This window comes from Gopherus flavomarginatus, chromosome 6 (genome assembly GCF_025201925.1).
Source record: "Gopherus flavomarginatus isolate rGopFla2 chromosome 6, rGopFla2.mat.asm, whole genome shotgun sequence".
Lineage (NCBI taxonomy): Eukaryota > Metazoa > Chordata > Testudines > Testudinidae > Gopherus > Gopherus flavomarginatus.
The window spans coordinates 52,832,152-52,856,139 of record NC_066622.1 but is presented as its reverse complement, the minus strand read 5'-3'; the positions used below and the strand labels follow the sequence as shown (position 1 = coordinate 52,856,139).

Genomic DNA, 23,988 nt, shown 5'->3' with positions numbered 1-23,988 from the left:
GAAGGTGAAAAGAGACAAATTCCTATTACAACTAAGGCACAAATAGTCAACAGCGAGGATGATTCACCACAGGAACAAGCTACCAAGGAAAGGGGTGGATTCGCCATCTCCTGATGTCATTTAATGAAGACTAGATGCCTTTCTTGAATGTGTTTGCCCCCAAAGTAGCTCTTGTGTCATAGAGGAGGCCTGTGACATGCAGGGGGTCAGATTAGATGATCTAATGGTCTCTTCTGGCCAGAAAGTCGACTAATTTCTGAAAAACTGAGTGTAGCATTGGGTGCAGGGTCTGATGTTTTCCTGTCTAGCCGGCTTGCTGACTAGAATGAACGCTCCTTGAGTGGGGTGATCCACAGGGAGTAGCTCAAACCTCCAAAGGTCCAGGCCAGGGGCAGGACATTGGCACAGCAAAGGAGGGATGTGGCAGTGACATCACAAAGGCCTTTTGCAGGACCTAAGACTTATTGGTCCAAGGTGGTGGGGAGGTGGTGACCTCACAGAGAGATGCTGACATCAGCAAGGCAGGACAGGGGTGAGGGGCCAGGGAAACCTCAGAGACCCCTGTGGCTTTGCTTCAGCAAGTCTCCTTCTCCAGGTCTCTCTTTGAGGACTGAGAGAGTATTCGGGTTCACGGACGTGAGTATCAGGAGGAACCTCTTTCGAGGTTTCTCCTTCCCTTTTAGTGATTTTACTAGAAAACAGCCGTCCCTGTTTAGAAGGTAAGAGCCTCCTGGAGGTTTGAAACCTGTTCAGTCTGATCTATCTGGTGACAAGTGAATTCTAGGCATGGAAAACACGAGCTTAAGGAGGCAGAATTTTATTCTGCACCTGGGATTTTGTCCCTTAGAATCACTGGGGACATTAGGGTTTGTCCTTTTTGTTTCACCTCTTCCTCCATCGCTCCCTCCCTCCTTTCTCTTCTCTTGCTTCCTTTGTCCTTTTACCTGTTCCCCTCCCAACACCAGGAGGGAGGGGGAGAGAGAGAGTGTGTGTGTGTTTTTTTTAGTTTTTTGCAGGGCAGTACTCTGCAGTTCTCACTGTGGGAGGTCTACCCAAAAATGTGAGGCTGAACTATTGCTCGGGAAGTGATCCCCACTGGTGACCTGGGCCATCCTTTGGGCTCTCTGGTGAGATCCCTCAGCCTCCCATCCTCAGTCTCTACCCTGATTGGCTGAGCCTGGGGTTATTGACAGGGAGGAGACTCAGGTCCTTTTTTTTCTCTTTATAAGTCAAAACCAGTTCTATGTTTGATGAATTTTGCCGCTTCTCTGCATTAGTTGTCTCTGAGCAGTTGATGATTCTCTCTAACATTGCAGTTCTCCTCAAATACTTGCTGAATAGTTACTGTCACTGTTGTTGGTCTGGAGCTCATCTGAGAGCTCTTTATTCAGGTCATTCAGTGTCTGAAATTCAAGATCCAATGGGTAGTTTGAAAATCAGGGCTCTTGTGTCCTATTCCCAACTCTGCCTCTGACTGGCTGTGTGACCTAAAACAGGTCAATTCTCCTTTCTCAGCCTTAGCTTCTCCCTCTTTCAAGTAGAAATAATAATGATCCGCTCTTACCTACCTGACGGTGGGTGGAGGATGGGGATCCATTGGAGAGTGTCACTAGGAGTAGGGCATAATATGAGGTGTCCTATCACGTTTACTCAGAGCAGATTAATACGTAATAGAACAGCTGAAATAATCTATTTTATTTGCATGTTTTTATTTTGAAATTGTTAAGAGCAGCAACGACTTAGCTCAGACTGAAGCATCTTATCTAATGTTTGAGATCTAATTGTCTCCTCTTTGTGTGCGAGGAGACAATTTAACACACTCTGACAAACAGGAGATGCTTTTGTTTTGCAATACAATATTTTTGCGAAGAACTTTCATCCCACTTGTTATGATTTTGAGAAACAAACCGGATTAGCCTGAATGGGATTTTCTGACAGAAATGGATTCAATGAAATTTCCCCACCATCTCGATTCCTGAGCTCTATCCCTGCCTCTGGGGGGGTTATTGTCTGTTAGAACAGGAGTCAGGACTGGTGGCTTCTCTTTCTGGCTCTGCCACCACCTTACTGTGTAGGCGCTTGGGTAGGTCACTTCCCTTCTCTGCACCTCAGGCTCCTCCCATCAGTCCAATGGGAACAGGGACAGTTCTCAAACTCCGGGCAGTTGTGAGCCTGAGTGAGATAAGGGGCGTTAAAGCCCTCTGTGAAGGAGAAAGGGGAGTTTCACAGTGTTTAGCACCAAGGAATTCTAAAGTTTGCTAAAATGTCTAGTCTGTGGAAACAAGAAATGGTCGGGGCCAATCTTTAACCAGTGCCTTTTTAAAAGCCCATTCAGGGATGTGAGTCCCTGTCTTTCAGGTACCTGGGGTTCTTTGCCAGCAGGAGAGAAGAGGTTCCTGCCTCCTTTTTTGTGGCCTTGACAAACCAGGTGCTGTGCCCCAGTTCTCGTCTGAGATCCCTGAAAAAGAACATCTTCCCATCCATGAACAAGACAGGACCTTTCTCTAAAAGGGGAACAAAGAAACCCCTGAGACTTACAGACTAGCTAGCCTCACTGCCATAGCTGGAGAGATCCTGCAATACATTCTTAAACACTCAGTTTGTCAGCAGCACCTACAGAATAGTTTGGTTCTTAGGACTAGTGAGCATGGATTTGTCAAGAACAAATCATTTCAAACCAATCCTCTTTCCTTCTTTGGCAGGGTTTTGGGCCTGGTGGAGGTGGGTAAACAGTAGATGGGATCTAGCTTGGGGTTGCTAAGGCTTTTCACACAATCCCGTAGCACATTCTCACAAGCAAACGAGGGAAATGCAGTCCAGCTGTAATCAGTGCAATGTTGGTGCAGAGCTAGTTGAAAGCCCAGACTCCAGGAGCCCTTCTCCATGTTTGGCTGTCCAACGGAGAGGGTGTACCTAGTGGGTCCGACAGGGATCAGTCCGCGGTCCGATACTATTCAATATTTTCATGAATGATTTGGAAAATGCAGTGGAGAGCATGCTTCTAAAATTTGCAACTGACACCAAGCACTTAGGAGCACAGGGTTGGAATTCAAAACGCCCTTAACAAATTGGACACTTGGTCTTCTTGAGCCAAACTCCATGGTTGGGCCCCTCTCTCTAGACTGGGCTGAAGTGAAACCCCAGAGCCAAACACTCCTCCCAGGTACCGAGCTCTGACCTTGAATGGTCAGATGCTGCTTAGCACTGTCAGAGCAGCTTTTGCTGGGGGATTCTCCCAGCACTTTCCAATAGCGGGAAAGTATGAAATCCCCATTTGACTGCTGGGGACAGAGCCCTAGAGTGTGGAGCAACTTGCTGAAAGTCCCCCCAGGAAAAGGAAAACAACCAGCAGTGGAACCAATAGGAAACCCAGAAATGGAACTCAGGAGTCCTGGGGGTGTGCTAAGGTGTCCTGATGTCCTGATTTTGTAGGGACAGTCCAAATTTTGGGGTCTTTTTCTTATCTAGGATTCTATTACCCCCACCCCAGTCCCGATTTTTCACATTTGCTGTCTGGTCACCCAAGAGTGTGCACATGTGTGGGTCCCAGCTGCCTGCCCCCTTCATTGAAGCAGATGTGCATGGTTACTGCCCTGGGAACTGCAAGACACCAGTGGACATGGAGTTGGCTGGAGGTAGGGTCTGGCTGCAGGCAGGGCAAGGGATGCGGGGCTGGCTGGCCTCAGGCTGGGGGGTGCATCAGGGGTTGGCTGGAGACAGGGTAGGGGGTGCGGGGCTGGCTGCAGACAGGGGGTGCAGGGCTGGTGCAGGCTGGGGGTGTGTGGGGGCTGGCTGGCTTTGGGCAGGGCCACAAGGGGGAGCGGCAGGAGTTGGCTGGAGACAGGGCAGGGGGTGTGTCAGGGGCTGGCTGTGGGGCTGGCTGCAGGCAGGGCAGGGAGGATGCGGCTGGTGCGGGCAGGGCAGAAGGTGCAGGGCTGGATGGAGACAGAGGATGGCTGCGGGCAGGGCAGGGCAGGGGGTGCAGGGCTGGCTGCAGTCAGGGCATGGGGCAGGGCCCGTGCAAGGATGTTTCATGCCATAGGCGAAACTTCCACCTTGCGCCCTCCTCCTCCGCACCCCCGCCCTAAGGCGCCCCACCCGTGGCAGCTCCAACCTCCACCCTGAGGCGCCCCTCTTGTGGCAACTCCCCCGCTCTGCCCTGCAGCACCCCCCCCTCGCCCCAGCTCACCCCTGCTCGGAGCACGAGCACCCCAAGCACACCGTGACCGCTTCACTTCTCCCGCCTCCCAGGTTTGCGGCACCTAAGCCTGCCAGGTAGTCAAGCACCCTCCTCTGAGCCACAGCAGCCCTGACAGTTGACAATAGAGGCACCTTAACCCCTGAGTTCCTTCAATGTGTCCCCCTCCGGGGTCCAGCTCTGATCACCAGATGCTCGGGATATGTCTATACCACCTGCCGAATCGGTGGGCAGCGATCGATCCAGCGGGGTCGATATATCGCGTCTAGTGTAGATGCAACACATCGAGTGCTCTCCCCTTGACTGCTGTACTCCAGCTTGGTGAGAGATGCAGGCAGAGTTTACGGGGAGCTGCAGCAGTCGACTCACCACCACTGTGACATTATAAGTATAATCTAATATCTCATTGAAAGGTGACAGGGCCAGAAAGAGTTAATTAACTCACCTCACCGACTGACCTGACCCATGGGTGAACCTTAAGAACTGCTTAGCTAGATATATAAATGAACAGAGCTTTGAAATGCAAGTCTGCATTGTTAGAAGTAGAAGGGGATATTTTTGCTCAGGTCTTGTGATGTAAGCAAACAAGTCTTGTTTCTTGCTATAATTTTAATTCAAAGAGCAAAAAAGGAATATTAACATTTATGATGGTTCTTGAGTGAAATAGTATTATTGTCTATGTGTCTCTTTGAAGGTTGTGGTAACCTCTATTTGAACTGTTTAATGAATAAATTACCCTGTACTAATTGCCAGGATGTTTGGAAGGAGAGCTAAGCCTATTGTTTTCTCAGGCGGAAAGGCTGCTGGAAATGTATAAGAAGCCTGGGACACGATCCTTCTTCATCTCATATCTGCTTTGGGTTTCAAGACGGGGAAACCTTAAGCCACAAGGATTGTGATCCCCAGTCACTGACTGGAGCCACCCCGAATATGGAAATTGGACTATAACCTATGGACTATTTCAAAAAGGACTTTTGGCTACTACAAGCTCACCTGTACTATGTATCTGAATCTCAAGAATTGAATTCAAGTCTATATGTCTATTAATCTTTTAACCAACATTCTCTCTCTTTTCTTTTCTAATACATTTTAGCTTACTTAATAAGAATTGGCTATAGCATGTATTTTAGGTAAGATGAAAGTTGTAATAGATCCTGAGTATGTGGCTGATCCTTTAGGATTGGAAGAATCTTTTCTTTTATATGATGAAGTCAGATTTTCAGGAATCATCATCATATCTGACAGGTGTGTCTGGACGGAGGCCTGAGGCTGGGTACTTTAAGGGAACTGCGTGGCTTAAACTTCTAAGTAACCAGTGAGGTACTACAGAAGCTGCTTTGTGCTGGCTTGGTAAATCTAAGTATTGAAATCACCACCAGCATTTGGGATTTGTCTGCCCTGTTTTGTTTGCAGTTCACCCTGATTAAGTGACCTCAGCTTGCTCCCACAGGGAGCACCATCACACCTACATCCAGGCTGTAGGGGTCCGGGGGACTTTGGGGCCTTGAGGTGCACAGATAACTATGTCCAGGCCGTAGGGGTCCCTGGGAGGCTTAGAGAGTTTTGGGGGTGACACAGATACCAATCTCCAGGATCTAGGAGTCCCAGTGGGGTTTAGGGGGTTCATGGGGGGCATAGATACCTACGTCCAGGCTGGAGGCATCCTGGGAGTCTTAGGGGATTTTTTGGGGCCCAGGATACCTGTGTCCCGGCTGTAGGGGTACCAGGGGTCTTAGGGGTTCGAGTGGGCACAGATACGTATGTCCAGGCTGTATCGGTCCCAGAGGTGATTAGAGGCTTTGTGAGGGGCACAGATATCTACATCGAGATTGTAGATGTCCCTGCGAGGGTATAGGGGGGTTGTGGGGGTACAAATACCTACATCCAGTCTGTAGGGTTTCCTGGGCGATTAGGGGGTTTCTGAGGGGCACATATTCCTACGTGCACATTGGAGAGTCCTGGGGGGCTTATGGAGTCTATATGGGGCACAGATAACAATGTTCTGGCTGTAAAGGTCCCTGGGGGGCTTAGGGGGCTTGTGAGGGGGCACAGATACCTAAGATCTTGATGGAGGGGTCTACAGGGGTCTTAGGTGTTTGTTCGGGGGGCACAGATACCTACGTCCAGGCTACAGGGGTCCCGGAAGGGCTGAGGGTCTGTCACGGAGTGTGGGGGAGTCCAGTCCTGCACCTCTCTTCCTGGGACACAAGATGACTCTCAGCCAGCCAGTAAAACAGAATATTTATTGGACAGCAGGAGTGAAGGATACAGCAGAGTTTGGAGGCACAAGGAGGACCCCTCAATCGAGTCCTTCTGGAGGTTCAGGAAACTTAACTCCCAGTTTCGGATTCCTTGAATTCCAACCACCTAGACCAAAACCGAAACTGAACTAACTCCCTCCAACCGGCCCCTTCCTGTGTCCAGCTTCCCTGGCAAAGGTGCTGACCCCCTCCCCCCTGCCTAGCTCACGTTACAGGCTGAGCACGTGTCCGGTCCTAAAGTCACCCCCTGCTCTCTCATCCCCCACACAGACAGTCCCTACTCCATCACAGTAATGCCCAGAGCATTTCCCTCATGGAGCAACAGTGACACCGTGTGGCCATGCAGGTTAATGCCCAGAACATTTCCCACATGGAGCAACAGTGACACTGTGTGGCCACGCAGGGTAATGCACAGATCATCACACCTACGTAGAGGCTGTAGAGATCCCTGCTGGGGCTTAGGGTTAGTGAGAGGCACAGATAGCTACGTCTAGGCTGGAGGGATTCCGGTGGGGATTAGGGACTTCATAGGGGACACAAATATCTACATCCGGGCTGGAGAGGTCCCTGGATGGCTTAGGGGGTTGTGGTGAGCACAGACACATATGTCCAAGCTGTAGTGGTCCCTGGGGGTTTAGGGAGTTGGTGAGGAGCACAGAAACCTATGCATGGTCTGGAGGGATCCCTGGGGGACTTAAAGAGTTGTGGTTGTGCAGATACCTATGTCCTGGTTGGAGGGGGCCCTGGGGAGCTTAGGGGTTTGTGTGGCATACACATAGCTACAACCAGGCTGGTGGGGGACCTATGGGTCTTAGGGGGCTTGTGGGAGGCAGAGATACCTATGTCCAGGCTGGAGAAGCACTGGTGAGGGCTTAGGGGGTTCCTGGAGGTCACTAATATCTACTTCCAGGCTGGAGGGGTTGTGGGGGTATTTGAGAGTTGTGGGGGGGCACAGATACCTATTTCGAGGCTGCAGGGGTTCCAGGGTTGCTTTGGGGCATTTTGGGGTACAGATACCTATGTCCATGCTTTAGGGTCGCTGGGAGGATTAGTGGGTTTGTGAGGGTGCACAGATACCTTCTTCCATGCTATAGGGATGTTGGTGGGGCTTAGGGGTTTGTGGGGGGCACAGATACCTTCATCCAGGCAATAGGGGTCCTGGGGGCCTTAGGGGGGGTGGGAGGAGCTCAGATAACTATGTCGAGGCTGGATGGGTCCCATCGTGGCCTAGGGGGTTTGTGAGGGGCACAGATACCTGCGTCTAGGCTGGAGGGGTTTCAGGGGTCTTAGGAGGGTTGTGGGGTCTGAGATACCTATGTCTAGGCTGGAGGGGTCTCGGGGAGGATTAGGTGTTTTGGGGGGAACAGATACCTACATCCTGATTGTAGGGGTCCCTGGGTAGCTTAGGCGCTTTGTGGGGGTCACAGATACAAACATCCATGCTGTAGGGGTCCTGAGGGTATTTGTGTGGCTCTGGGGGTCACAGATACCTACCTACAGGCTGGAGGGGTCCTGTGGGTATTAGGGGGTTTGTGGGGCGTACAGATGCTTACATCTGGGCTTGCGGGTTCCCTGGGGGGCTTAGAGGTTTGTGGGGAGCACAGATACCTTTATCCAGGCTAGATGGGTCCCGGTGGGATTAGGGGGTTGTGGGGAGCACAGATACCTATGTAAGTAGAAGCAGGATGAACTCTACCTTGACATCTGGTGGTGAATTATGGAGAGTGTAGAAAAGAATTTCAGGGGCTGATCGTGTTTGCATAGGCACACCCACCCCTCCTGACACGGCAACGACAGCCTGGGATGGCTGCTTTGGCAGCTGTGGTATCCCCGGTTTATTTGTTGTTGGGGCATGAGATATGGAGTGTTGTCACCCTGATTGTGTGGATGAGGAACTGTGAAACTGCTTTGAGACAGGGATTCTCACCATCACTTGAGTGGCACTCGCTAGACAAGGGAGTGAGCTCCTTGGGTGAACCAAAAACATGAATTGCCCTTTCTTCTTTTTTCGCAGTTGAAGAGTAAAGCTGAGATTTGATTCTTTTAACAATTGAGGTTCTAGGTTCCTGAGCTGAAATCACTAAAGAGCTTTGTTAGCCAGTAAGGGAGTCTGAAATTATATTGTAGAGCAGAGCAGCTGACAGAGAGAAGCAGTTTGTGGGATGGTTAGAATAGCCCACGGAGTGAGGTGAGCTGAGTAGTTTTTTAGGACAGCTAGAGTAGATCACCGATCGGCTGGCAGAACAGAGTAGCTGGTGGACCGAGCTGAGCAGTTCATGGGGAAGGCGGAAGCAGAATCCCACAGAGAGGCAGGGCAGTCAGCTGTGAACCACGTAAAGTGCTCCTTTCTACCCAGGCTGGCAGGGGGAAAAACCCTGCAGATAGACTCTTGAACTCTGGGGTTGCGCAACTGTGGGTGATTTTGGGGTTGCTGGACTCTTGAAACATTTGAGGTATTGGACTTTGGAGTCTTGGGGTGATTTGGGGATTGCTAGACTCAAGAGCCCAGGGAAAAGGACACGGCCTAATTGAGGTGTTTTCCCAATTTAATGCTATGTTGTTTATCTCACGTTATTAAACATTTTCTGCTACACCCAGACTCTGTGCTTGTGAGAGGGGAAGTATCGCCTCTTTGAGGCACCTAGGGGTGCGTATGTAAAATTTTCCCATGTCACTGGGTGGGGGCTCGAGCTGGTTTGCATTACGTAGTAGGGAAGGGACCCCTATGTATTGAACCCAGTCCTTGCTGCTATCAATTCAGCCTGGCAGAAGGGTTCCACCTACATGCAGGCTGAAGGGGTCCCTGGGAGGCTTAGTGGGTTCGTGGGGGGCACAGGTACCTACGTCCAGGCTGCAGGGGTCCCAGAGGGGCTTAGGGGGTTAGTGGGGGCCACAGATATTTATGTCACGGAGTGTGGGGGAATCCGGTCCTGCACCCCTCTTCCTGGGACACATAGTGACTCAGCCGGCCAGTAAAACAAAAGGTTTTTTTGGCCAACAGGAACGAAGGATACAGCAGAGCTTTTGGGCACAACCAGGACCTCTCGATCGAGTCCTTCTGGGGGTTCAGAAAGCTTAGTTCCCAGTTTGAGAATCCCTGAATTCCAATAACCCAGCTCCAAACCAAAACTGAACTAACTCCCTCCAGCCGGCCCCTTCCTGTGTCCAGCTTCCCAGGCAAAGGTGCTGACCCCTCCCCGCTGCCTAGCTGGAGTTACAGGCTTAGGTCCTGTCCCTCACCTTACGTCACTCCCTGCTCTCCCATCTCCCACACAGATAGTCCCTACTCCACCAGGGTCCCTACCCGTGGGGCCCCTAACCCTGGCTCCTGGGGCCCTACCCCTGTGCCCCTTACTCTAGCTCCAGTTGCCATACCCATGGGTCCCTAACCCGAGCTCCAGAGGCTCCATCCCTGGGGCCCCGAACAATATCTCCAGGCACCCCACCCCTGGGACCCCCAACCCTTGCTCCTGTGGCCCCGTCCCTGGGGCTCCTAGCCCTAGCTCCAGGGTCCCTACATGTGGGAACCCTAACCCTAGCTCCAACGGCCCTTCCCGTGGAGCCCCTAACCCTAGCTCCAAGGTCCCTTCTCGTGGGCCCCTTAGCCCTATCTACAGGCCCTGTACCCCTGGGTCCCCTAACCCTAGCTTCAGAGGCCCTACCCATGGGGCCCTTTACCCTAGGTCAATCGGACCTATGCATGGGTCCCCCAACCCTAGCTCAAGGGGCCCTATCTCTGGGGCCCCTAAACCTAGCTCCAGGGGCCCTGCCCGTTGGACCCCTTTGCCTAGTTCCAGGGTCCCTTGAAACACTTGGGAAAATGTGTTTGACTGTTCAGGCATTGGGAGCTCAGCTAAGAATGCAAATGCTTTTCAAAGACTGCGGGGACTGTGGGATCGCTGGAGTCCTCAGTCTCCCCTCCCTCCCTCCATGAACATCCATTTGATTCTTTGGCTTTCCGTTACGCTTGTCACGCAGCACTGTGCTGAGTCCCGGCTGTGGACTCTGTCTATCATAGCCTGGAGATTTTTTCAAATGCTTTGTCATTTCGTCTTCTGTAACGGAGCTCTGATAGAACAGATTTGTCTCTCCACACAGCGATCAGATCCAGTACCTCCCAGATGGTCCACGCTGGAGCTCGTTTTGGGTTTGGGACTGCATCGCCACCTGTGCTGATCAGAGCTCCATGCTGGGCAAACAGGAAATGAAATTCAAAATTCGCGGGGCTTTTCCTGTTTACCTGGCCAGTGCATCCGAGTTCAGATTGCTTTCCAGAGCGGTCACAAGGGTGCACTGTGGGATACCGCCCGGAGGCCAATACTATTGAATTGCGGCCACACTAACCCTAATCCAACATGGCAATACCGATTTCCGCGCTACTCCCCTCGTCGGGGAGGAGTACAGATATCGGTATTAAGAACCCTTTATATCGATATAAAGGGCTTCATTGTGCAGATGGGTGCAGGTTTAATTAGTTTTAATGCTGCTAAATTCGGTTTAAATGCGTAGTGTAGACGAGGCCTAAGAAAGCGGCTGTTTGACCTACAAACAATGACAAAGTAAAACCTGCAAGAGCAGCCTTTCAGTTCAGACGCCTGATAATAAGATGTTACTAATAACTGATGAAAGAGTTACAAACCACTCAAAACCATACTCAGAACAAACGAAACGGGAACACAGACAACACCATTTTTCTTCGCTGCTCTTCAACTACAATATTCTCCCCATAGGGAGATCCATCGCTCCTGGGGGTTCAGTGCCACAATAACAGGGTGATGTGTGCAAGGGATGGAGGAAGCTGCTATTCCATCTCCCTAGTCCAAAAATCAGTTTAATAGCTAGTCCTGAGATAGAGGAAGTATCAGTTATTAAAGTCATAAGAACTAATTTAACATTGTGATTCCAGCCAATGTTAAAATGATCTAACATTCAGGTTAATAGAAACATTTCTAGTCCTCTGCATAGAACGCTCAAATGATGCAAAAATAGCAAGTTTGCTTTAAAAAGTCATAAAAGGGCTGTCATCCAGAATCTGACACTTGGTGAAACGTAAGTCTAGAACACACAACCAGTTTGGGGATTGTGCTCTGCTTCTTAACAATCTGCCCTGAGGTTGCCACTCACAGTCACAAGCTACTCCAGATGGCTGGGGCCCTCTCATGGATCAGTAACTGGTTAGCAGCTTGGAAAGAAAGAGTAGGACTAAATAGTCGTTTTTGCAGTGGAAAGGGGTAAATAAAAGGCTTCCAAAGTATGAGACGAGGCTACAGACATTAGGGCTGGTCAGTTTAGATAAGACCGTAGAGCACCAGTTCTCAACCAGGTGTCTGCCAAAAGAAACCAGGCTTGACCCACATCCCCAAGCCACCAAGCCTACCTGCCTGCATTGAAGGGGGAGAGAAAGGGCACAACAAAAAATTGCAGCATGAATGCAGAAGAGAGAACTCTTCCCCTGCCATTATCAGTAAGGGTTGCCTCACAGCCACTGACTCCCTGAACAGAAATAGCAAAAGTCCAACCACTATTCTACTTCCTTTCCTCTACAAGAGATAATGGGTGGGAGCTGCTCTCTTGAGACTGTCCTGCTTCTGCCCAGGCACATGACAGACAGAGCTTGGCCCGCAAGCCGAGGGTTTTGATCGCTTGAAGGCCCAGAGCGAAAAGAGACAAGTGCTCGTGTATCAGAGAATGGCTTTGATCCATTGACCTCTGGGTTATGAGCCCAGCACGCGTCCCATAACCCAGAGATTAATGGATCAAAGCCATCCTCTGCTACATGTGTGCTTGCTTCTTTTCCCTCAGGGCCTTCCAGCAAGGCAGTGACCAGAAGAGCACCAAGAGCCTAGGCCATGAGGCTACCTGGACTGAAGGCAAGAGGCAGGCCTGGGTATGGCAAGGGCCTCCTGTCCTGGAATGAGGCTGCAGTACTTCCTGGTCCCCTTTTCCCACCCACACTGGCAGGCAGCGTGTGCTGCGGGAGAACAGGAAGGAGGCTCTCAGGACACCAGGCAGTGCTGTGTGTGTGGCTGTCAGGGGAAAGAGCCTAGGCTCCTGACTCAAACTGCCATTGACTGGCGTGGCTCTGCACACCGTCAGCCAGGGCAGGCCAGGCTGCGGACGTGTCTCAGGCGTGAGTAGCATGGCCGCGCTTTCCTGACAAGGCGTGAGGCAGGCCAAGAGCTTTGCACAGCCTACAGGGAAGTGGGAGGGAGGCGTCTTTGAGCCGGCGTGTCTCGTCTGCTTCTTCTTTGCCACTTGAGCGGAGGCGGGGAGAGAGCGAAATGTTCCTGGCTGAAAGTTTTTGTGCTCGGCCTTGATTAAACCTGAGCCTCTGGAACAGCTGCTTGGAGATGGGTTTCTGAATGACATCCAGCCCGGTCTTCGGGCCACTAGCTGAACGCACTGAGGCCAAGAGGCAGCAAAATGGGACCTTTGAGGCTCCCCGCAGGCAGGGCCAGCTTTAGGAAGTGCGGGGCCCAATTCGAACATATTCGGCGGGGTCCCGGCAGGGATGACTAAAAAAAAAATCATGTAAATAAAAGCCTTTCATTTCTTAGCAGCCGGTTCCCTGTAAAAAGTTCTGATTTAAGGGATGTGCCACAGTATGTACTTTTTGTACCAATAGGGTTACCATACATCCATATTTTTAAAAATTTATCCCAGATGGTCTATTTAAGAACCAAAAAGCTGGACATGTCCAGGAAAATACGGATGTATGTTAACCCTACCTAAAATTCTTTTTTAAAAAGACGGGCCTGAACTAGAAATGAGCTCCGTTTCACATGTGTGGGTCCCCGCCACTCCCTGGGGGTGTGCTAGGGTGACCAGATGTCCCGATTTTATAGAGACAGTCCCGATTTGGGGGGTCTTTTGCTTATATAGGATCCTATTACCCCCCACCCTGTTCCAATTTTTCACACTTGCTGTCTGGTCACCCTAAGGTGTGCACATGTGTGGGTCACAGCTGTTCACTGCCCCTCTCATTGCAGCATGTGTGCAGGGTTACTGCCCTGGGAACTGCAGGACACCAGTGGACATGGGGCTGGCTGCAGGCAGGGCAGGGTGTGTGGGACTGGCTGCTGACAGGGGCTGGCAGCAGGCAGGGGGATGTGGGGTGGAGTGGGCTGGTTGGCTTCAGGCAGGTCCTCAGGGGAGTGTGCAGGGGTTGGCAGGCCTGGAGACAGAGGAGTGTGGGACTGGCTGGCTTAAGGCAGGGGAGTGCGGCAAGGGTTGACTGGAGACAGGGCACGGGGTGCGGGGCTGGTGCAGGCAGGGCAGGGGGTGCAGCAGGGGCTGGCTGTGGCAGGGTTGCGGGTACAGGGGGTACAGCCTACCCTGTACGGTAAGTGCCCCCTCCTCCACCAAGGTAGCAGCAGCAGCGCAGGGCTTGGGGGCTATTTAAAGGGCCTGGAGCTCCCCTGCTTCCACCGCCCCAGCCCTTTGAATAGCCGCGGGAGCCCTGGGGAAGTGGCGGGGCTCCGGGGGCTGTTTAAAGGGCCGGGGCAGTAGAAGCAAGGTGAGCCCCAGACTTTTTAAATAGCCCCCAACAGTGGGGATCTGGTGGCAATTTAAACAGCCTGAGGCTCCAGTCCCTGCTGGGAGCTCCAGGCCCTTTAAATTGCCCCCTGGGGAAGCTGGGTCACCCTAGTACAGTGCACCAGCAGGGCCCGATTCAGGGGAATTGGTTGAATTGGCCTAAAGCCGGCCCTGCCCGCAGGAAAGCAAGGAAGTAGCACAGGCTTATCACTGTCCCTGGGCGGGCTTGAACCACCATCCTTTCAGTTAAGAGCCAAACGTGCTGACCCATTGCACCACAGAGACACAGACAGGCCAGGCTGTATGGAGCACAACAGTCAGGAATCAGCTCAGGGTCCGGTCTAGGACATGCATGCAGTGGTTGGACAAGCAACAGCAAGGAACTGGACTGGTGCGGAGTGAAAAATCTGTGGGAAGGAACCGAAAATAGTACTGGGGCTGCAGTACAGGGCTTGCATACACTTTCTTTGGCCTGTTTTTCTGGAAGAGTTAGCAGGGCAAGCTTGTTAGTCACAAGTAAGGGGGTGAGTTTATGCAAATTCTGGACTCTGGGACCACAGCTGGGGTGGGACAGGCACAACTTTTGTGGCACATGCATCCTCTCTGCAACCAACCTTTGTTACTTCATTCCATAACAGCACACATAGAGCAACCTTTTACCTTTCAGCACCAAAATATACTGTAGAAAAAATCTAATAGCATAACTTTAAGATGAGAAACTTCAGTACTAACAACAATTCTAAAAATATTCAAAAATACCTCTGTTTTTAGACACCAGACACAAAATCAATCAGACCAAGAACAAACATCTATTTTTACTTCCCACACACTTGGGGGGGGGCGCTTTGGAACCCATACCCCTTAATGATGAGTCCTTTCCAGGCGAGGGGCAAGCTCTCTGGTCTCAAATGCCAGGTACAGTTACTCTCTCCTTGATCCAAACTAAACAGGAAAATACACTTGATTACTCCTGCCCCAATAACAAAGAGATGGGGGATCCCACAGCAGCTGAAATGACCATTTGGACAAGCACTCCCCTCATGCAATCTGGGGTGGGTGTAACCATGCAAATGACATCAGCCCCAAAAGGCCTTTACAACAGATCACCAACAGATGGCAGGGTAGAGTTCATACCGACCCTTGCTTAAACTAGATTGTGGCAAAGATTAAAAAACACTGAATGTTAAAACTCACCAAACGCGGGTGAATCCATTCTCATTGTCGTACCCGCATCTTAAACTCCACACCTGAACGTAGCCCTCACATGGACAACATACCCTCCTAACTCAGTGTCTGTAGGTTAACCTTTTACCCCCAGTCAGGGCTATTGCAGATTCTGTATTCCTTACGCCACCCGATCTTAAACCGAACTTCGCACCCCCTGGGTAATCTGTACATTGTTCCCTGATCACCAGAAACTTCTACACCTAAATGCTGCACCGTACACCTTTTTCTTCTTTGAACGTCATCTTCCTAAAATGTTGACATTTGTTTGAGATCCCGGCTCCTGTTCCCTTGTAAGGTGTGTCCCTTTGCTCCAGGTTTTAGTCTGCTAATACAGCGGGGGCAGGGTGCGGGCCGATTGAGCCAGAGGCGCTTGCCTACTGCAGACACGGATCAAAGGCTGAATCTCATCCCCCACGAGCTGAAGGCTTAATTGAAAACAGTTTAAGCAGTACTCCCTTCTCCGGCACTCAGCTACCCAGCTCCCAATGGGGTCCAAACACCAAATAGATCCTTTTTACCCTGTAGAAGCTGTAAAAGCCTGTGACCAGGGCAGCTGCCTAGCAGCCGGCGCATATGCCTGCCAGCGTGAGAGCTCGTAAGGCACTAATCCAGATAGAGGTGGCTGGGTGGCAGGGGGAGTAAAGAGCCGGCAGAGTGGTGCAGCGGACGCGTGCTGGGCCCATAACCCAGAGGTCAATGGATCAAAGCCATTCTCTAATACACAAGCACTTGTCTCTTTTCCCTCTGGGCCTTCAAGCGATCAAAACCCTCGGCTTGCGGGCCAAGCTCTCTCTGCCATGTGCCTGGGCAGCAACAGGACAGTCTCAAGAGAGCAGCTCCCACCCGTTATCTCTTGTAGTGGAAAGGAAGTAGAATTGTGGTTGGACTTTTGCTATTTCTGTTCAGGGAGTCAGTGGCTGTGAGGCAACCCTTACTGATAATGGCAGGGGAAGAGTTCTCTCTTCTGCATTCATGCTGCAATTTTTTTGTTGTGCCCTTTCTCTCCCCCTTCAATGCAGGCAGGTAGGCTTGGTGGCTTGGGGATGTTGGTCAAGCCTGGTTTCTTTTGGCAGACACCTGGTTGAGAACTGGTGCTCTACGGTCTTGTCTAAACTGACCAGCCCTAATGTCTGTAGCCTCGTCTCATACTTTGGAAGCCTTTTATTTACCCCTTTCCACTGCAAAAACGACTATTTAGTCCTACTCTTTCTTTCCAAGCTGCTAACCAGTTACTGATCCATGAGAGGGCCCCAGCCATCTGGAGTAGCTTGTGACTGTGAGTGGCAACCTCAGGGCAGATTGTTAAGAAGCAGAGCACAATCCCCAAACTGGTTGTGTGTTCTAGACTTACGTTTCACCAAGTGTCAGATTCTGGATGACAGCCCTTTTATGACTTTTTAAAGCAAACTTGCTATTTTTGCATCATTTGAGCGTTCTATGCAGAGGACTAGAAATGTTTCTAATACCTGAATGTTAGATCAATTTAACATTGGCTGGAATCACAATGTTAAATTAGTTCTTATGACTTTAATAACTGATACTTCCTCTATCTCAGGACTAGCTATTAAACTGATTTTTGGACTAGGGAGATGGAATAGCAGCTTCCTCCATCCCTTGCACACATCACCCTGTTATTGTGGCACTGAACCCCCAGGAGCGATGGACCTCCCTATGGGGAGAATATTGTGGTTGAAGAGCAGCGAAGAAAAATGGTGTTGTCTGTGTTCCCATTTGGTTTGTTCTGAGTATGGTTTTGAGTGGTTTGTAACTCTTTCATCAGTTATTAGTAACATCTTATTATCAGGCGTCTGAACTGAAAGGCTGCTCTTGCAGGTTTTACTTTGTCGTTGTTTGTAGGTCAAACAGCCGCTTTCTTAGGCCTCGTCTACACTACGCATTTAAACCGAATTTAGCAGCATTAAAACGAATTAACCCTGCACCCGTCCGCACAATGAAGCCCTTTATATCGACATAAAGGGTTCTTAATACCGATATCTGTACTCCTCCCCAACGAGGGGAGTAGCGCGGAAATCGGTATTGCCATGTTGGATTAGGGTTAGTGTGGCCGCAATTCAATAGTATTGGCCTCCGGGCGGTATCCCACAGTGCACCCTTGTGACCGCTCTGGAAAGCAATCTGAACTCGGATGCACTGGCCAGGTAAACAGGAAAAGCCCTGTGAATTTTGAATTTCATTTCCTGTTTGCCCAGCATGGAGCTCTGATCAGCACAGGTGGCGATGCAGTCCCAAACCCAAAACGAGCTCCAGCGTGGACCATCTGGGAGGTACTGGATCTGATCGCTTTATGGAGAGACAAATCTGTTCTATCAGAGCTCCGTTACAGAAGACGAAATGACAAAGCATTTGAAAAAATCTCCAGGCTATGATAGACAGAGTCCACAGCCGGGACTCAGCACAGTGCTGCGTGACAAGCGTAACGGAAAGCCAAAGAATCAAATGGACGTTCATGGAGGGAGGGAGGGGAGACTGAGGACTCCAGCGATCCCACAGTCCCCGCAGTCTTTGAAAAGCATTTGCATTCTTAGCTGAGCTCCCAATGCCTGAACAGTCAAACACATTTTCCCAAGTGTTTCAAGGGACCCTGGAGCTAGGTTTAGGGGCCCCAGAGATAGGGCCCCTTGAGCTAGGGTTGGGGGACCCATGCATAGGGCCCCTTGACCTAGGGTAAAGGGCCCCATGGGTAGGGCCTCTGAAGCTAGGGTTAGGGGACCCAGGGGTACAGGGCCTGCAGATAGGGTTAAGGGTCCCACCAGAAGGGACCTTGGAGCTAGGGTTAGGGGCCCCACGGGAAGGGCTGTTGGAGCTAGGGTTAGGGTTCCCACATGTAGGGACCCTGGAGCTAGGGCTAGGAGCCCCAGGGACGGGGCCACAGGAGCAAGGGTTGGGGGTCCCAGGGGTGGGGTGCCTGGAGCTAGTGTTCGGGTGTCTAGGGGTGGGGCCCCTAGAGCTAGGGTTAGCGGCCCCATGGGCAGGGCACCTTGAGCAAGGGTTTGGATCCCCAGCAATGGGGCCTCTGGAGCAAGGGTTAGGGGTCCAAGGGGTGGGACCCATGGAACTAGGCTTAGGGGTCCCACTGGTAGGGCCCCTGAAGCTAGAGTTAGGGGACCCAGGGGTAGGGCCCATGCAGCTAAGGTTTGGAGCCCCAGAGATGGGGCCCATGGAGCTAGGGATAGGGGTTCCAGGAGTGGGGCCCCTGGAACTAGGGTTAGAGGCCCCACGGGTAGGGCCCCTGAAGGTAGGGTTAGGCACCCCGGGGTAAGGCCCCTGGAGCTAAGATTAGGGGTCCCACGGGTAGGTCCCCTGGAGCTAGGATTATGGGTCAAATGGGCACGAAGCCAGGAGCTAAGGTTAGAGCTCCCACAGGTAGGACCTCAGGAGCTAGGGTTAGGGGCCCCACGGATAGGGCCCCTGGAGCTTGGGTTAGGGATCCTAAGGGAAGGGCCTCTGGAGCTAGGGTTAGGTGCCCCACGGGCAGGAGCCCAGGAGCTAGATTTATTGGCCCCAAGGATGGGGCTCCTGGAGCTAGGGTTAAGGTCCCCACGGGTAGGGCCCATGGAGCTAAGGCTAGGGGCCCCATGGGGAGGTCCCATAGAGCTAGGATTAGGGTCCCCACGGGTAGGGCCCCTGGAGATAGGGTCAGGGGCCCCAGGGATAGAGCCCCTGGAGCTAGTGTCAGGGACTCTAACCCCCAGATGGCGAAGTTAGTTGTCTGACCGCGAGAGAGACAGGCAACACCAGCAAGGTCCGATCAAAAGCTCTTTATTGACAAGTGCACGCATCAATATAGAGCAGCTCGTCTCCCGAGAGAACCAACCCGCTCTTTAAATCTTAGTATAAGCCTATATAGACAGTTCTTTCGCGTCATAAATTATTCACTGGAGCAACCCACTCCCTTCTTTTAACAACTAGAAACTAGACACCTTTAGTATACATACATACCTAAAGTTAGAAATGTAGGGGAGTTAAAAACAAACAACGAACAAAACCAGGGAGTGAAAACAAGGAGGCTGGGAAACTAGGGCTCTTATCAGTTCTTCGAAGGAGCTGCCCTAACACAGCACATCTGGTACTATGCCAGGAATGCAGCTTCTCGCTTATCTCACTTTTTCCCAGCGCTTGTGAGACATGCTGCTGCTTCTCAGTGTTTTCCACTCAGGAATTACCCAAAAACCTCTGTTAGCCTGACTTTGGTCAGGTTGGCATACCTGGTTTTGTCTGCAATATCTTTATTCAGGCCTAACACTAGGGATAGGGGCCCCACGAGTACGGTTCCTGGAGCTAGGACTGGGGGCCCAAGGGGTATGCCCCCTGGAGCTAGGGATAGGGGTCACAAAAGTAGGGCCTTTGGAGCTAGGGTTAGGGGCCCAACGGGTGGGGTCCCTGAAGCTAGGGATAGGAGATCCATGGGTAGGGCCCCTGGAACTAGGGTTAAGGGCCCCAGGGATGGGGCCCCTGAAGCTAGGGTAAAGGGTCCCAGTGGTGGGGTGCCTGGAGATAGGTTTAGGGGCCCGACGGGTATAGCCCCTGCAGCTAGGGTTAGGGGCCCCAATGGTAGGGCCCCTGGAGCTAGGTTTGGGGGTCCCACGGGTAAGGACTCTGTAGCTAGGGTTAGATCCCCATGGGTTGGGCCACTGGAGCTAGGGTTAGAAGCCATAGGGATGGAGCCCTTTGAGCTAGGGTTAGGGGTACTGGGGGTCAGGCCCCTGGAGCTAGGGTTAGGGGCCCACGCATATGGCATCTGGAGCTAGGGTTAGGGGACACAGGGGTAAGGCCCCTATAGCTAGGGTTAGTGGTCACATGGGTAGGGCCTCTGGAGCTAGGGTTAGGGGCCCCACAGGAAGGGACCCTAGAGTTTGGGTTAGGGGCCCCAGGGCTGGGGCTCATGGTGCTAGGGTTAGGGGTCCTAGGGCTGGGCCCTGGACCTAGGGATAGGGGTTCTAGTGCTGGGGTGCCTGTAGCTACGGTTAGGGGCCCCAGGGGTAGAGCCCATGGACCTAGGGTTAGGGGTCCCACGGGTTGGGACACTGGAGCTAGGGACAGGGACCCCATGGGTAGGGCCCCTGGAAATTGGGTTAGTGGTTCCATGCGTAGAGCCCCTGTAGCTAGCGTTAGCGGGCGCATGGCTAAGGCCCTTGGAGATAGGATTTGGGGCCCCAGGGACTTGGCCCTTGAGCTAGGGTTAGTGTTCGCGTGGGTGGGGCCCCTGGAGCTAGTGTTTGGGTTTCCAGGGGGGTGGGGTCTATGGAGCTAGGGCTAAGGACCCCATGGGTAGGGCCTCTTTAGCTAAGGTAAGGGCCTTACAGGCAGGGTGCCTGGAGCAAGCGTTAGGGGGCCCACGGGTAGGGCCCTTGGAATTAGGGTTAGGAGCCTCAGGTATGGGGCCCCTGGAGCTAGGGTTAGGGGATGCAGGGGTGGGGTCCCTGGAGCTTGGGTTAGGGGCCCCACGGAGAGGGCCCCTGTAGATAGGGGTAGTGGCGCAAGGGGTAGGGCCCCTGGATCTTTGGTAACGGACCCAAGGGGTAGGGCTCCAGAAGCTAAGGTTAGGGGTCCCATAGGTAGGGCCATTGGAACTAGGATTATGATTCCCACATGTAGGGCCCCTGGAGTTAGGGTTAGGGTTCCCAGGGGTGGGGCCTCTGGACCTAGTGTTAGGGGCACCACGAGGACGGCCCCTGGAGCTAGGGTAAGGTCCCACGGGTAGAGACCTTGGAGCTAGGGTTAGGGGAACCACGGGTAGGGCCCCTGGAGCTAGGGGAAGAAGCCCCACGAGTAGGGCCCCTAGAGCTGGGTTAGGGAAACCAGGGATGGGGCCCCTGGAGGTAGGGTTAGGGCCCCAAGGGTTAGAGCCCCTGGAGTTTCCATTAGGGGTCCCATGGGTAGGATCCCTGGAGCTAGGGTTAGGAGCCCTAGGAGTAGATCCTCTGGAGCTGGGGATATGAGCCTCAGTGGTAGGGCCCCTGGAGCTAGGGTTAGGGGTCTCACGGGTAAGGCCTCTGGAACTAGGGTTAGGGGCCCACAGGTAGGAGCCCTGCAGTTAGGGTTAGGGGTCCCACTGGTAGGGCCCCTGGAGCGAGGGTTAGGGGCCCCATGGGTTGGGCCCCTGGAGCTAGAGTTAGGGGCCCCAGTGGTAGGGCCTCCGGAGCAAGTGTTAGAGACCTTACAGTTAGGGCCCCTGGAGCTAGGGTTAGGGGCCTCATGGGTAGGGTCTAAGGAATTAGGGTTAGCGGCCCAATGGGTAGGGCCCCGGGAGCTAGGGTTAGGGTCCCAATGGGTAGGGCCCCTGGAGGTATAGTTTGGGGCCTTACGAGCAGGGTCCCTAAAGCTAGGGTTAGGGGCCCCAGGGATGGGGCACCTGGAGCTAGGTTTAGGGGCCCCACGGGTATGGTCCCTGAAGCTAAGGTTATGGGCTCCAGGAGTAGGGCCCCTGGAGCTAGGGTGAGGTTTCCCAAGGGTAAGGCCCCTGGAGTTAGAGATAGGGGCCCCACGGGTATAGTCCCTGTAGCTAGGGTTAGGGACCCAATGGTAGGGCCCATGGAACTAGGTTTCGGGGTCCCACGGGTAAGGACTCTGTAGCTAGGGTTAGGGGTCCTATGGCCTGGGCCCATGAAGCTACCGTTAGAGGGTGCAGGGATGAGGCCCTTGGAGTTAGGGTTAGGGGTACCAGGGGTCGGGTCCCTGGAGCTAGGGTTAGGGGCCCATGCGTATGGCATCTGGAGCTAGGGTTAGGGGCCCCACAGGTAGGGACCCTGGACTCTGGGTGAGGGGCCCCAGGGGTAGGGCTCATGGTGCTAGGTTTAGGGGTCCTAGGGTTTGGCCCCTGGAGCTAGGGTTAGCGATCTTATTGGTGGGGAGCCTGGAGCTAGGGTGAGGTGCCCTACGGTTAGGTCACCTGGATCTAAGTTTAGGGGTCCCATGGGTAGTGCCTCTGGATCTAGGGTTAGGGGCCCCATGGGTAGCGCACCTGCAGCTAGGGATATGGGTCCCACGGGTAGGGCCCCTGGAGCTAGGTTTGGGGGTCCCACGGGTAAGGACTCTGTAGCTAGGGTTAGATCCCCATGGGTTGGGCCCCTGCAGCTAGGTAGGGCCTCTGGAAATTGTGTTAGTGGTTCCATGCGTAGAGCCCCTGTAGCTAGCGTTAGGGGGCGCATGGCTAAGGCCCTTGGAGATAGGATTTGGGGCCCCAGGGACTTGGGTTAGAGCCCCTGGAGTTTCCATTAGGGGTCCCATGGGTAGGATCCTTGGAGCTAGGGTAAGGAGCCCTAGGAGTAGATCCTCTGGAGCTGGGGATATGAGCCTCAGTGGTAGGGCCCCTGGAGCTAGGGTTAGGGGCCTCACGGGTAAGACCTCTGGAACTAGGGTTAGGGGCTCACAGGTAGGGGCCCTGAAGTTAGGGTTAGGGGTCCCACTGGTAGGGCCCCTGGAGCGAGAGTTAGGGGCCCCACGGGTTGGGCCCCTGGAGCTAGAGTTAGGGGCCCCAGGGAAGGAGTCCCTGGAGCTAGGGTTAGGGGCCCCAGTGGTAGGACCCCCGGAGCAATTGTTAGAGACCTTACGGTTAGGGCCCCTGGAGCTAGGGTTAGGGGCCTCACAGGTAGGGTCTAAGGAGTTAGGGTTAGCAGCCCAATGGGTAGGGCCCCGGTAGCTAGGGTTAGGGGCCCCAGGGGTAGAGCCCTATAGCTGGGTTGAGAGGTTTATTTAAAATAGACATACATCTTTTAAGATCTGCTTCAGAAATGCTAATGTTGATATAAGCAAAAGTCTTCATAGTGTTCCCCTGGTCATCTTTCCTGATAACAATTTCCGCATCTGTAACATTTCCAAACTTACTGAATCTTTCCTGCAGTTCAGCCTCAGATACTGTATGGCCAAGTCCTCCAACATATAAACGTTTTAAAACTTGTTTTTTCTCCATAATAAAAAGTCAGACTGTTTCATTTAGGATGTATGTTTTATCCTTCGCACATGTCCAGCCAGGAAAGGAAAGGGCCTCTGGAGCTACGGTTAGGATCCCAATGGGTAGGGTCCCTGGAGCTATAGTTTGGGGCCCTACGAGCAGGGTCCCTAAAGCTAGGGTTAGGGGCCCCAGGGATGGGGCACCTGGAGCTAAGTTTAGGGGCACCATGGGTATGACCCCTGCAGCTAGGGTTAGGGCCCTAAGCGGTAGGACCCCTGGAGTTTGGGTTAGGGGTCCCACGTGAAGGGCCTCTGGAGATAGCGTTAGTGGCCTGACTGGTAGGGCCCCTGCAGCTAAGGATAGGGGCCCCAGGTTGAAGGGCCCCTGCACTTAGGGATAGGGGCCCTACGGGTAAGGCCCCTGGAGTTAGGGTTAGGGGGCGCACAGTTAGGGCCTCTGGAGCTATGGTTAGGGTCTTCACGTGTAAGGCCCCTGGAGCTAGGTTTACGGGCCCCATGGGTAGGGCTCCTGGAGCTAGGGTTAGTGGCCCCAGGTATGGGGCACTTGGAGTTACTGTTAGGGGCTCTACGAATGGGACCCCTGGATTTAGGATTAGGGACTCCATGGGTATGGCCCCTGGAGCTAGCGTTAGGGGCCCCAGGGGTAGTGCACCTGGAGCTAGGGTTAGGGGTCCCACAGGTAGGGACTCTGGAGCTAGTGTTAGGGGCCCCACGTGTAGGGCCTCTGGAGCTATGGTTTGGGACCCCTTGGGCAGTGTCCTTATAGCTAGGGTTAGGTGCCCCAGGGATGTGGCCCATGGAGCAAAGGTTAGGGGTCCCAGGGGTGGGGCCCCT

General features: G+C 52.9%; 1 protein-coding gene and 1 non-coding gene across 2 annotated transcripts in view; both read right to left on the bottom strand.

Moving 5' to 3' along the window:
* The window catches only part of LOC127053667 (zinc finger protein 558-like), a 166,873-nt gene that overhangs the window by 93,438 nt on the left and 49,447 nt on the right, over positions 1-23,988 (bottom strand). The window lies entirely within an intron of this gene.
* On the bottom strand, positions 14,207-14,280 carry TRNAK-CUU (transfer RNA lysine (anticodon CUU)). The gene has a single exon. It is a non-coding gene; the product is annotated as a tRNA-Lys (tRNA).